The sequence below is a fragment of the Octodon degus genome, unplaced genomic scaffold, assembly GCF_000260255.1.
Source record: "Octodon degus isolate 3935 unplaced genomic scaffold, OctDeg1.0 scaffold00089, whole genome shotgun sequence".
Lineage (NCBI taxonomy): Eukaryota > Metazoa > Chordata > Mammalia > Rodentia > Octodontidae > Octodon > Octodon degus.
In genome coordinates this window covers 9,822,963-9,833,135 of record NW_004524665.1, presented here as the reverse complement: position 1 = coordinate 9,833,135, position 10,173 = coordinate 9,822,963, and positions in this window count along the sequence as shown.

Sequence of the window (10,173 nt, the reverse complement as noted above, 5' to 3'; positions counted from 1 at the left end):
CGCTAGCGTGTTTTTAAGGGCTGGCCAGCTCCCGCCGCTGTTGTGGTTGGGTGTTGGCGTCTCAGGGAGTGGGCCTGTCTCGAGGGAGGCGTCTGAGGGAACCGCGGCCCAGGGTAGGGCCCTGCCTGCCTAGGCATTTCTCCCCAGGCAATTTTGCATCGCAGCTCCGGGTCCTGAGCGAGGGCCGGGTTAAGCCGAAGCGTGCGTTTGGTCGTCGGATGACCTGGCGCCTCGTCTTGGTAGCAGTAACTAGTGACCCCTGGACTTGGAGTTACAGCTCCCGGTCAGTCTGGCCACAGGGAGGTGCCGAAGATAACACGGGACTTGCTCAAGCGTTCACCTTTGCTGCGCGGACCAGTGCTGACCCATTCTCAGAAAGGAGACCGGAGGACCTGTAGATAGATCAGCGGCATAAGCGCCTGCCTGGCAAGTGCAGGGTCCTGAGTTCAATCCCCGGAACCAAAGCCAAAAACAATCTTCAGCTTCTATTTCTGAAACTGGGCGTGGTGGCGCGTGCCTATAATCCCAGCACTTGGGAGGCTGTAAACAGGAGGATCACTAGAGTCTGATCTAGGCAGTGAGACCCTGTAGATCCTGTGGACCCTGTCCTAAAATACAAAAAGAAAAGAAGAAAGGAGAGTGACATTCTGGGGCTTGTTTTCTGCTTGCCCTCCCAAGCCTGCTTCACTAGAAGGGGAGGAAAAGGGCCCACCCTCCTAACGACAGCCGCGTGCCATCCATTAAGGCTGTAATGTCACACTTTTCTCGCCAGGCCACTTTTACTTGACCTTGGGGTATGGAGAGTGCTCAGAATAAAGCCATTTTTCTGCAGTTAGGTAGGAAAGACCTTCTGGAAGAGAAACCAAACCTGGTCCAGGAACCGCTACCCTTAACCTTGTGTCTGCTTGGGAGTTCCAAGTTCTGTGACAACTGCATCCTCTCCCACTGAGCTGCTGGCTAGGGTCTGCGTTAACATTTGGTCCAGGTGGCATGGGGCTGTGCTTCCTTGACCCCACTAGACCTCCGTCCCCTAGTTTGAACCACAGATTATGCACCTGGCTGATGTTTAGAAAGGAAGTGCACAGTTCAACACCTCTTTCTGGGATGTTTTGTGCTGAGCACCCCATGGTGCTGACTCTTCCAGAAAATATTCTGACTCCTTGGCAGGTTGGCAGCCACACCATAACTGAGGAGTCTGTAAGGCACTGGACTCTTGATTTGAGGGTCCTAATGAATAAGCCAAGTTGATTCACTGTCATTGGTGCTAGGCAGTTGTTCAGAACAGGAAACAGGGTTCACTAGCAGAGTCAGTGCTAGCCCAGGGGCTAGACTCTTCAGAGGCTTCTGATGTGCCATGCACCCATTCTGACAAGCTCAGGAGAGCAGGCAGCTTCCTGTGGCCGTGGCTATGTCCAGCACTGGGCCTGGACATGGAAAGACTTGGGAGAGGAAAGGTGGTTATGTCATGGCAGCCAGGGACAAGAACACACCCAGGTCATACCCTGGTGACCCACCTCCAACAGGACTCACCTAAGCACATTCAGCTGTGAACTCACCATTGGATGGATTCACTAGTGAATACCTGTATGATCCAAACACAAGAGTTTGGGGGATATTTTAGAGCTTAACTATTGGGTTGAGGAGCCAGCACAGCTTGTACTTCAGCCAGAGAAGGTATTGGGCATCTATTTAGTTGACCTACCCTCACTTTTACCCTGCACCCCCTCTGGGCCCATCAGGTGCCCCAAGGTGCAGAAATGCTTACTCAATCTGAAGGGTGTCCCCATTGCCCTCCAAGGCTCTCAACACTGGCCAGAATGGAGTCCTGGCTCCTGAGGTGCCCAGATGGTTGGGCAGTAGCCTGGGGTGGAGAGATAAGGGATACAGAAGCACTTTGTTCTTTTTTTCTTAATGTACTTGGTACAGGGTCTCATTATGTAGCTCGAACTCATAGCCTCCCCAGCGCTGGGATTACAGGCGTGTGCCACCATGTGGTCTCGGCTTGCTCAGTGTGCCTGGGTTCAGGGCTGGCATGGCATGTGGTGCCAGGGATCAAACCCCGGTCTCTGCACTTGCCTAAGCAGGTGCTTAGCCCGCTGAGCTATCTCACTGGCCCTAGCATCTCATTCTTGACACCACTTCTCACAGTGGTGGGCTTCAGGACTGAGGCAGTTTTAAAGTCTGCAAATGTCGAAGGCTCCACGTAAGGAGGCGTGCCACAGCCACAGCAGTGTTTGAGAGTTGCAAAAAGAGCCCCTGAGACTCAGTTCTTTTTGCATCTCCAGGAAGAAGCGTGTCTGAAACATCTCACCACTTCTGTGACATACAAACCCCTTGTTCTACCTGGAGGGCTGCCTTTATGCTTCAGGATGTATTCCCGGACTGCCTCTCCACCCAGAGGTTTCTCATCTGAACTCCTGTATCGCCATTTGATCCGTGGGCAGCAATGAGCACTTGCTTGTGTGGCTTGTGCACAAGGGGATATAGAGGCTGCGTGGGAGTGAGGAGGAAGAATCACGTGGTGAAGCCACCCTTCGGAGGGGAGAGCCGAGGTGCCCCCAAGGAAGGGACAGCAGCAACAGCTGCTGAAAAGATGACACTTCAGTAGCACAGTCCTTGTTTGGCAGGCTCCCTTGTTCCATCCAAGGAGTCTGACTTCAGCCTGGCTCCAAGGTCAGAAGTTCAAGAAGGGTCACATGCCTTAGCTCTGGGCAGCAAAGCATGAGCGGCCTGGAACTTCTAGGGAAGGTTCGCCAGTCTGCAGGAACCTGAGGGTGAGGATCTGCATGTGCAAATGGAGTGCTAGAACCTGTAGTTGGCTTGTGACCACGTGGACAGAAGCCCAAGGCTCAGAACTCAGGAAGAGAGGAAGAACATGCATCTTTGGTGACCCCGCTGAGCCCCGAGTTGATCAGGTCAGGTAACTTATCTCTGATCACAGTAGTTGAGATGTACTGTTGGAGTTTTAGCTCGGTCATAGCGAGACAGGCTTGCAGCCATCCCCTACTATGACTGCATAGGTTACCCAAAACTTAGGGCTTAAAATAACCAGCAGCATCTCATAGCTTCTGTTGACCAGGAAGTTGGGAATAGCTTGTGGGTGGCTCAGGCTCAGGGTCCCTAGGATGTCAGGATAGCCCTGAACTCATCTGGAGGCTTGGCTGCAGCTGGAAGATCCTTTTCAAGCTGACACATGAAGCCTTCGCTGGAGGCTGGACTCCCATTAGGCTGTGTGGGTGACTTCATGCGGCACTGGGCTCTCCTGACATGGGTCTTCGAAGATGAGAAAGCTGGTTTATGAACTGCCTCAGCCTGCATGCTGTTCCCACCTCATTCCATCCTTGGAAGCAAGGCACCAAGCCCAGTGCTCACTCGAACTCTCGAAGGCTAGGCCTGGGTCCAGTGGGCCTCCCCTTACTTTTCTACTGCAAGTGTACTTTAGGTTATACTAGCCAGCTGTGTGTTTCAGTGCCTTTCCCTGAGGGATACACGAAGCAATCTGTGTGTTCACCCACTTGGCATGAACGTCAAGTAGTGTACACCGTGCAGAAATAACCAAGCAGGATTTGGATCCACCCTTAGGGTTTGTGGACCAGGTTTTGCATATGTTTACCTGCGCATCACAGAGGGTCCAGTGGACCCATATCACTCCAGGATTTGTTTTTTTGTTTTTGTTTTTGTTTTTTCAATTTTTCTGGTAGAAGTAGCCCAGTGCAGAGGAATGGCATGTGAAAGGCCAGATTCACAAGTTCTGGAGGAGGTCAAAAGTGAATCATCGGGGCCAGGGAGATGGCTCAGTAGAATAAGCGCTTGCCTAGCAAGCACAAGGGCCTGAGTGCAATCCCCTGGTTCCTCAAAAAAAAAAAAAAAGAAAGAAAGAAAGAAAGAAAGAAAGAAAGAAAGAAAGAAAGAAAGAAAGTAAAAAAAAAAAAATGAATCATCAGGGGCTGGTGAGATGGCTCAGTGGTCTAAAGCACCTACCTAAAGCAAGCTTAACAAAGCACAGAGACCACGGTTCAATCCCCCGGCCCCACATGCCAGCCAGCCATGCCCCCTGGTGGGCTGAGCTGGCCATACACAAACACACACAAATAAAAATAAATTTAAAAAAAATTAAAAAAAAAAAAAAAGTGAATCATCAGATTACTCATGCCTGGATGATGAAGATGATCCATTACGGTAAAATAGACTTTCCTAACAGAAGAGAGTGTGGGGTGGTGAGGAGGAGGACTTCGACTTGTGCTGTGGGAGCCGAAGCTCCTGTGACAGTGAAGCGGAGCAAGAACTGACTGATACGGACGGGGGTGCAAGCCTCTTTGATTCAGATGACAAAGAATATAGCAATGCTAGTTGAAGCGTTGCAGAGTGGCCACACGCCCAGTAAAATGGTCCAGAGTTAGAACTAGGTCTTAATATAGTGAAGGTCGTGGCAGGGGTAAAATGTGTTGGGTAGAATGCCAGCACTTCCATTCAGGTTTGGAACTGTAACACATGGCCTGCCACCAGATGCGGCGGCATACGTAAAGGCTGAAATGCGAGTGAGACTTTCTGTAAGCACAGTAGCCATATTCAAAAATGTATTTATGGGCTGGTGAGATGGCTCAGTAGTCTAAAGCACCTACTTAGAACAAGCTTAGCAAAGCACAGGGACCGCGGTTCAATCCCCCAGCACCACATGCCAGCCAGCCCCGCCCCCTGGTGGGCTGAGCTGGCCACACACACACACACACACACACACATATAAATGAATAAATAAATAAATAAAATTTAAAAAAAATGTATTTATTATGACACTTCACTAGCCAAACTGAAAGTATTGATGGGACTCCTGTACTTTGAGCACAGGTTTTTTACAGTGATTGCAGGAATGAAAAGACTTATGGAGAAGCCATGGGTCAAAATATGACCAAAAATCTATGTTCTTGTAGAATGCTGAGACTTACACCTTCAGTACAGACATCTATCCTGGAGCCCAGCCCTGGGGCCCTCACTTGGACAGAAATCAGAGGGTGCTGGGAGCAGACTACTGCTTCCGGCTTGCAAGCCAATCGCAATGCGACGGTGCGCAGCTGCCCATCAGTTTCCAGTTGATGTTACATTTGCTAACAGCAAAAACTGACCAGCACAGGAGCTGCACACAGGAACAAAGGAGAATTCCACATGAGTATTGCATTTTCAAAACAGACTTGTATAGTTCAATCTTTGCATTTCAGAAAGATACAACATTGGCCTCCCATATGGCACAGAAAAGCAAAAGACACTGCTGACACCGACACGAATGTATTACTGACAGGGAAACCTTGACACATCAGAAGTTTGAGATGGAAACTTTCAGCAACAAAACTAAAGGTAGAGGAGGTGTTAGTGGTGAGTTATGTAGCAACCATGATATCACTTGAAACATAAAGCATTGGTCAATGGTTTTTACTCCTAAATGTGGCACAAAAGGTTTAATAGTGTAAAAAGTAGCTAACAAGTGTTAAATGTCATGTAGAGGGCCTGGAAAGATAGCTTGGTGGTCTAAGCACCTGCCTGCCTGGCAAGTGCAAGGACCCAGGTTCAATCCCTGGTACCACATGCCATGCCTGCCCTGTAACCCCGGGTGCACTGTGCCAACCACGGAAACTAGGTGTGGTGGCACACACCTGTAATCCCAGCACTTGGGAGGCTGCAACAGGAGGATACTATGAGTCTGAGCTGCATATCAAGACTGTACCAAATAAATAAAAGAGTAAAATCAGAGAAATTTTCTTAGAGGATAGGAATGGAGCTCACAAGAGACCATTTACAGCAAAGAAAAAATAAAATGTGCCTGCCCTAGGAACTAAGCAAAAAAATCGTGCAGCACACAGGTGAGTTCACAGGTGAACAGAGAGGCACAGCATCATGAAGACTTAACACAACAGGAAAACAGAGATGTCAGCTATGACTACAAGTAGTGCAAGGAAACAAGACACAGTCCTATTAGTGTAAGCGGTACTTGTACACGGAACATGCAGGAATCATGTGTGAAGCCTGCCTTGTGTGTGGCAGGTGAAGCAAAGCTTGCTTCTGTGGTAGGCTTTTGTTCGTGTTTACATTGTAGTTCCTGTGGCTCTTTGTTTTTGATATTATCTTTTAGGTTCCGTAAGCAAGTAAGCAGCTGATGTGAAAGTGTTGAGGTCTGTTCTGAGCTCTCGCCACACATTTGACATTGTATCTGACTGGTGTCCTACTTCCCTGTCAAGTGCATGTTGTACAATACAGTAGGGAGCTCCCGACAGGACAGGACGAGCAAAAAGGTGCACGGCTGTTATAGAGGAAAGAAAAGCGAAGCACAGTGGTATGTGAGACGTGCGCAGGAGCACGCAGCGGCCACGTGGGAAGACTGCCCGGGGCGTGACGGGGGAAGCAAGGCTTATTTGTGGCAGATTCTATTGGTATTTTCATTGTAATTCATATAGCAACTCATTTGTGTTGTTTTTTTAGGTTTTGTAAGTATACAGTGATATGAAAATGTTAATGTCTATTCTAAACTCAATACAAATTAGAATTTAATAATTTATTTCATTAATATTTTATGTTCCTGTTAACTACACACTGTACAGTACAATAAGAACCTGTGGACAAAGCAGCAAGGTCAGTAAGATGTCAAGTCTGTCCTACAAAAAGGCATGGAAAGCTGGAGAGGCACCCAGTGGCTCAGTGCCTGCCTGGCAAGCACAAGGTCCTGAGCTGGATTCCTAGTACCAAAAAAGCAAAACAAAAAAGGCCAGGAAAGCAAAACACACATGCTGCTAGTGTAAGTCATGCATGTGCATGGGACATGCTGTTGTCATGTGTGCTCACACTACCTTGGGGTGGCAGTTGAAGGAAAGATGAGAGTGGTGTTGGTACTTTCACTGTAGCTTGTATGAGAATTTATTGCTGATGTTGTTTTCTAAATTTTTTTTTTTTTTTTTTTTTTTTTTTTTTTTTGGCTGAACCAGGGATTGAACTCAGGCCCTTGTGCCTGCCAGTGATGTTCTTTTCTAGATTTGGTACACCAGTAACCAGCTGATGTTGAAAATTTTGATTGTTTCTTTTATAAACCCAATAAATACTAAAAACTCAATACTTTTGTGACTTTTTCCTTTTAAGTAGTTGTTTAATATAATAAATGTCATAAAATTAGAATTAATAATTCATCAATGGAAATATTAGTAAAAAATAAACGAGGGTCTGATAGAACCACATTTATGCACCTTGAAGACAAAATTAGTGTTATGCACCCAGGGCTCCGCACCTTTCGGCCGAGGGGACCAGAGTACTTTTGGCAGTGTCTCAGGAGCTCCACAGGCCCCAGGAGTGAGAGAGGGCAAGGCACGTGTAGGGGGCGGGAGCTCCCGCTGTGGAGCCAGCCAGCTACAGCCTCCAGGCCCCGGAGGCTCTGGGAGTGAGTGGAGGGAGAGGGCAGCCCCGGAGCATGCACCAAGAAGATGGGAGGCTGGCCTCAGAGAAGAGGCTCAGAGATCCAGTCAGGTGGTGATGGAAAGGATTGGGCTTCTTAGACGGCTCTTGGTGATGTCTTACGGAGTCACAAAAGTGGGAGAGGTCGGTGCTGGGGGTGGGGGCCATGCACACAGAACCCCACAAGCCCTGCAGGATTGGAAGGCAGGCTTCTGGGCCCCTCAGTTTAAGATGCTTAAGGGACAAAGAGCTTTAAGGAAACACCCTGCTGGGTCTGTGTTGTTTATGGGCCTGACACACATAGCAAATTAGGCCCACAGAACAGTACAGATCTGCTCAGTCCCCAGCAGGTGTTGGTTGCTTCCTGAAGAGTGGGGGTGATGTCTCTCCCTGTCCCACAGAAAGGCCTTACATCTGGGATCTTCCTTTCTTCCTTCCTTTTTCTTTCTTTCTTTTTTTTTTTTTTTTTTTTTAGACACGGTCTCATTCTATAGTTCATATTGGCCTCGAACTCACCAGGGGTCTTTATGAGGGGAAGGGGCAGTAGGGGAGGAGAGAGCTGTCTTCACCAGAGGGCTTTCACCTCCGGGAGGTCCCAGGACGCTGGACCAGCTGTTACCTGCACATCTGCCCTGCAGGCCTAAGAGGAGCCTCACCGAGGAAGCCTGGGGCTCCACAGAGCCCTTGCTCTGAAGCAGTTACCTGGCCCGGCCCAGCAAATGCCGAGCCTACTTCCACAGGACTGCTGTGGTGATTAAATGAAAAACCGGATGTGATGCTGGCAGCTAGCCCAGGGTTGCGGGGTGTAGTCAGTGAGAACAATATTCCTGGCCCTCCTGGGGGGCTCAGTGGCAGTCACAGTACTGGCCCTGGGGGTCAGTCCAGACAGGTATGATCCTAGGCTTCTAGGCTTGGCCCATCTTCCAGCATGGCCTGTTCTGAGGAGCTACCATGGGTATGGTGGAGTAGGGGTCCTGGCAGCTTGGCTTTCTGCCCTTTCCTGCCCAACGGTTCCAGCTGAAGGGATCCTTCCAGGAAGGCAGTGACAGGGACCTCTCGGTCTTTCCTGCAGCCCACTGTCAGTTCTCCAGGAAAAGCAAAAGTGGATTCCCCCAGGCAGTCCCCAAAGCCTGAAGGGTCAAACTGAGCTTGCAGCGTCACATGGAGTTGTGATCCTCAGGAACCTGGGAAGCACATCTACCCATCCTGTTTTTTTTTTTTTTTTTTTTTTTTTTATTTAGTTTTTTTTTTTGTGTGTGTGTGTGTGTGTGTGTGTGTGTGTGTGGCCAGCTCAGCCCACCAGGGGGCGGGGCTGGCTGGCATGTGGTGCTGGGGGATTGAACCGTGGTCCCTGTGCTTTGCTAAGCTTGTTCTAAGTAGATGCTTTAGACCACTGAGCCATCTCACCAGCCCCAACCCATCCTGTTTTAAGAGCTGGAGATGCCCCAGGACCACACAGGGCAGGAAGGAGCAGGCAGCTCCTCAGTGGGGCCAAGCTTTGCCTGCAGTGGCAGAGGAGGGCTCCTTTGGGCGACAATTTAAACACAGGGTTTCTTCCCCATTATAAAAATACTGCGTGTCCTCATGGGACTCTTTTGTCTAACTTGTCCTGAACTGTCACATGGCTTCAGATCTCATTGTGGACATGGTGCATAGATTCTGCAGCCTCCTCTAGGGCATATTTCTGGTGTGGGCTGTCCCCTGCATGGGGGTGCTGCATCCCCTCAGCTTGCGAGGTCTCTTGTCTGCCCACTCAGGTGGACAAGCAGAGGGCTTCCTGGGCCTGGGGGAGGGGACAAGGTCCCCAGAGCAGCTGGTCTGGCCTGCTGAGGGCTGCTTGGATCCTCACTGGGCCTGCAGCTCTGCCTGCCCCCTCGCTATGCTCCAGGTGGGCTGGGTGCTCCTGCTGCCATTCCCTCAGCATCTGACCACATGATTACATAAGATGATGTCAGCAGGAGCAGGAGGGAGTCGCCTTAGTAGCTGACATCAGCAGCACCAAGAGGATTCTCTCAGCACGAGCACAGCCTTCATCCTGGCCATGATGGCTCATCTGCAATCCCAGCACTTGGGAGGCTGAGGCAGGAGAACTGCTGCAATTTTGAGGAAGACAGCCTGGGCCATGTAGTGAAATCCTATCTCAAAAAAACAAAACAGCAAATAGTCTTTGTCTGGGAGACTGCCCTGTGGGTGCTGGGGTGGGTGGCTCCTGAGGGCACGGCCAGTTTCCCTGGCTCAGCCTGGCTGGGGGAGCAAGGGAGAAAACAGCTAACAGAACAAGGCTGGGGCATCTGTGTGCTGAGGGGCTCGGGAAAAGGCCCCTGGTGTGGACGGAGGACAAAGGTTGAGGACAAAGATGCCTGGAACTTCATGCGGCTTGATCAGTCTCTCTGTGACCCCAAGTCTGTCTTGATAGTCCATGGATATCCTTGTCACTGTAACTACTCTAATGTGTTCATTTTAAAAATAATTGGCTTTTTAAAACTTTCCAAGGTCTCCAGCTGGTTTCATTTTTAGGCCTATCCTTGCTTCCCAAGGGCCTTCTGATATTAGTTTATTTCACCCCTCCACCCATTGGTGTCTGCGACTCCGCCTGTACGTGCTATGGTCCTCTTCCTTGGGACACTCTCTAGCAGCGTCTTGGAGGGGGCCAGCCTTTGTTCTCCGAGTGCCTTGTCCTTCACTCTATGTGAGAAACCTGCTGCGTGATTCTCAGTTGTCTAATGTGGAAACTCACTCTGGGTT